We start from the raw sequence: 4,119 nt of genomic DNA on the forward strand, positions 1-4,119 counted from the left end.
GCTACAGCAGCAGAAGAGCACACCGGGTGCTGCTTCTGTCAGCTAAGAACAGGAAACTGAGGCTACAATTCACACAGACTCACCAAAACTGGACAATAGAAGATTGGAGAAACGTTGCTGCTCTGATGAGTCTCCATTTCTGCTGACACATTCGGATGGTCGGGTCAGAATTTGGCATCAACAACATGAAAGCATGGATCCATCCTGCCCTGAATCAATGGTTCAGGCTGCAGGTGGTGTAATGGTGTGGGGGAGATTTTCTTGGCACACTTTGGGTCTATTAGTACCAACTGAGCATCAACGCCACAGCCAACTTGAGTATGTTTATATACATCCAACCTGAGTATGTGTATATGTATATATATATATATATATATATATATATATATGTATGTATGTATGTATGTATATATATACACACATCCTTTACCCTGTTGAGTCTTAAGTAGTTTAGGCCAGAATATGAAACACATCTCCACATATCCGAGTGTGTGTGCTGAAGTTTGATTATGTGGATCAGGCGGATAGAAAGAGTTCATGTGGTGTAATGCAGGGGTGCTGATTTCGCCTGAAGCTACAGATTTAAGCTACACCCTGTTTCATCTTTTCATGAATACCCTGATCAGGACACCGCGGGTTATCAAACACCAAAAAAAAACAAAAAACTACACCACGCTGCTTTTATCATGTGAAGAAATATGCATTAAGACATTTTCGGAAACCATAAAACACAAACAAAATCCATTATAGGAGAAAAACACCTGTGGAAATCAATATGGAAATTCTTCATTTTCTATTAAAGTTCATCTGCATTTTAAAATGGCAGCAGAACTGCAGAGTGAACCGTCCTGCGTCCAAGGTTTTTTATGCCGACTGAAATCAATACGAGCTGTAATGCGCAGCACAGCCTCTCCTCGAAGAACTTGATCTCATAACCTCATGACTTTATGCATGTTCATCTTATAATAAACATCACAGGCAGGATTATATATCTTCAAGGTGTCGTGTTGTGAATCTCCAGCGTGTGTTGTTGCTGCGCATGTACAGCAGAGACAGCATTCCTACAAATATAAAAAAAAAATAATCAACACAATCTCAATTCGTAACTTTTTCATGTAGTGGCTAATTCGTACGAATTCGTACAATCTAATTCGTACATTTTAGTACGATTTGCTCATCCCCCAATGACGGTTGGGTTTAGGGGTGGGGTTAGGTGCCATGCCTCCTTTTTAAAATCGTACAATTTCTTACGACTGAACTTGTACGAATTCGTACGAATTAGCCACTAAACTGCCAAAACTTAAATAATGATTGAAGCGTGCATTGATATTGTTTTATGATAATATGAAGACTGAAAATTGCTCTTTTTACATTCTTTTATGAATGTAAATTGAGCTTTAATGAGTGAATGGTTATGGTTTTGGCAATGCAAATTTTTGTCTTAAGTTTAAAAATTAAATTAGTTTACAGAATATTTCAACCCACCCTCATTCTGGAAATGTAGCCTCGTGGACGTTTCTGGAGGCCGCAAAATACGTCCTACGCTCATCGTTCGCGCCCGCGCTGTTCTCGCGTAAAAAGCCACCGAAGGCCGCTATCGAGCAACTGGCTGAATGAATGACTGAAAGACCCGGCCACCCTCCTCCTCCTTTTCCTCCTTCTTCTTCCCTAAACTCAAGCGACGATTTACGAAAGCCGTGCAGAAAAAGAAAAGCCTTCATCCGATTTTGACCGCGTTTACGGATTTCACCGCATTCTCGCCCCGTTATGAACTCGTTCGCTTTATTTTTTGGATTCTTTTTTTTTTGTCTTACCTGTTTTTTGTCTTACCTGATTTCTGGAACCGCTCTTCCCCGGACTCAAACTCGGTCGGCGAACGCAGCGTAAAGTTCACTAAACAGATAAACAAGACAAAGCCACAATGTACGTGTGTGCGTGTGTGTGCGCGCTGTCTTTATAGCTCATTTGATTAGTCCTGAACAGCTTCAGCTGTGTGTTTTTGCAATCAAAGTTGAACCGGAACAGGTGTGAAAGTACAGGTAAGATGGGATTTGTAGTTCAATTGGTGGCAGACTTGTAGTTCTCCAGCGATCTTGGCTAGCTTTTTAGGTATTTAAAAAATGAATAAATGCTGTGAATGAATAAGTCGAATGTGTCAAATGTCAATATCAATACAGAGAAATTTTTTATTTATCAGAGAAATTTGAGTTGTACTTTGCGGCCTCCAGAAACATTTGCAGAATAAGCCTGGGTAGTTTTTAGGTATTTAATAAATAAATAAATAAATAAATGACTAGGTCAAAAATGTGTGTCATTCATTCATTTTCTTGTCGGCTTAGTCCCTTTATTAATCCGGGGTCGCCACAGCGGAATGAACCACCAACTTATCCAGCAAGTTTTAACGCAGTGGATACCCTTCCAGCTGCAACCCATCTCTGGGAAACATCCACACACACATTCACACACACACACTACGGACAATTTAGCCTAACCAATTCACCAGTACCGCATGTCTTTGGACTGTGGGGGAAACCGGAGCACCCGGAGGAAACCCAGAAGGCAGGGAGAACATGCAAACTCAGAAAGGCCAACTGAGCCAAGGTTTGAACCAGCGACCCAGCGACCTTCTTGTTGTGAGGTGACAGCACTACCTACTGCGCCACTGCCTCGCCCAAATATGTGTGTCAAATGTCAATATCAATACCAGTCAGTTTTAAAGAACATCCTGCTGAAAATCCTGAGTAACCATTGACCTCCACTGTATTTGCTTTTACAACTATGGACGTCAGTGGCTACCAGTTCCCAACATTCTTCAAAATATCTCCTTTTGTATTCAAATCCCTGCTTTGAACAAGTCAAATGATTGCAGAATGCTCATTTTTTTGTGGGAACTGCTCCTTTAACCACAAACAGAGATTTTCAAAAGCCCACATCTTAGTACTAAACAAAACGCAGAGTTTAACAGCAGCGCCCACAATTATTTCGCACTCCAGCCTGTGAATAAATGACACAGTGTAATGATCGCTCATCATGCTTTTCTGACTATAATCCCGGCTGTGTGTGTGTGTGTGTGTTTGTGGTGTTCGTCTGTGCTTTGCGACTGAACTGAAGGATGAAAAACACCTGCCTGGATCACAGTCACAGACACTGAGCTCTGCACCGAGCCTCATCAAACATGCACCTTCATTTGCATAATTACAAAGAGCATCCAAATGACTTCTGGAGTTTGGATGGCTCCTCATTAAGACCCCGAAGCTCAGCTTTTTAAGCCAAACACCTATTAGCACTGCGAAATCGCTTTGTTAGCCGGATTTGTTTCAAATCTAGTGAATGCTCGCGACTGGTTATTACAAACTGGCATTATTCGCTTGTAATAGAGCCATTTGAAGTTTCCCTCTCCTGCATTTAATTCCAGTAAATGACAAATTTGCTGTTAAAAATGTGATATAATATGCGCGTTGACCTGTTCAGATGGCTTCTTCTCCTTCTGATTGAGTTTTTCCTTATTATTATTTTCTTATTAGACTTGGTCTCTCTCATCTGCATGGAAATTTTGCGGCGGGGTGAGTTACTGAATGTGTGCTGTTGTGTGAAATTAATAAATACCTCTGGGCACGGGGACTGTTAATATATTCCTCTTTTTTTTCCTCTTTAATTTAAGCCTCGGTATTAGAGTGGATAATGAACCCTTAGCAGACACTAAATTGATAGAGTGGGAAGTGTGCAATAATATTGATCAACAGCCCGGTCCCCGTGGCGTTGCCGCATTTAGAGGCATATGCTTATTGAATTTAAACAATTTAATGTGGTGTGTTTATGAAAATTGCGGTAGAGCCTCGTGCCGCATTTGTGGAGTGCTGGTTATGTAAAATCACATTACGTCAGATTAGTGCGTGAAACATCTACTAATGCACCTTGTGTAAAGCTGCTTTGGAATGGTGAAAAGTCGTATTCAAGTAAACTTGAATTGAATTTAGATGTTTTTCTTTAAGCATAAGGAGTGTTAAGGAAAATGTGACTAATGGAGCTGATGTTAAAAAATAATTATGCATATTTATATAATCATTAAAAAGTATTTTTGCTGCTTGTTTAAACTACTTATTTAAAATTAGTTGAAAC

General features: G+C 40.3%; 1 long non-coding RNA gene across 1 annotated transcript; it reads right to left on the bottom strand.

Annotated features, from left to right (window-relative positions):
* Positions 1 to 662: 662 nt before the first annotated feature.
* On the bottom strand, positions 663 to 1,929 carry LOC147835200 (uncharacterized). The gene is made up of 2 exons (XR_015499145.1): positions 1,831 to 1,929; positions 663 to 1,061 (listed from the first exon to the last, which is right to left on the bottom strand). It is a non-coding gene; the product is annotated as an uncharacterized LOC147835200 (long non-coding RNA).
* Between the last annotated feature and the right edge of the window lie 2,190 nt (positions 1,930 to 4,119).

Source organism: Danio rerio, chromosome 9 (assembly GCF_052040795.2).
Source record: "Danio rerio strain M-AB ecotype USA chromosome 9, GRCz13ab, whole genome shotgun sequence".
NCBI classification, from domain to species: Eukaryota; Metazoa; Chordata; class Actinopteri; order Cypriniformes; family Danionidae; genus Danio; species Danio rerio.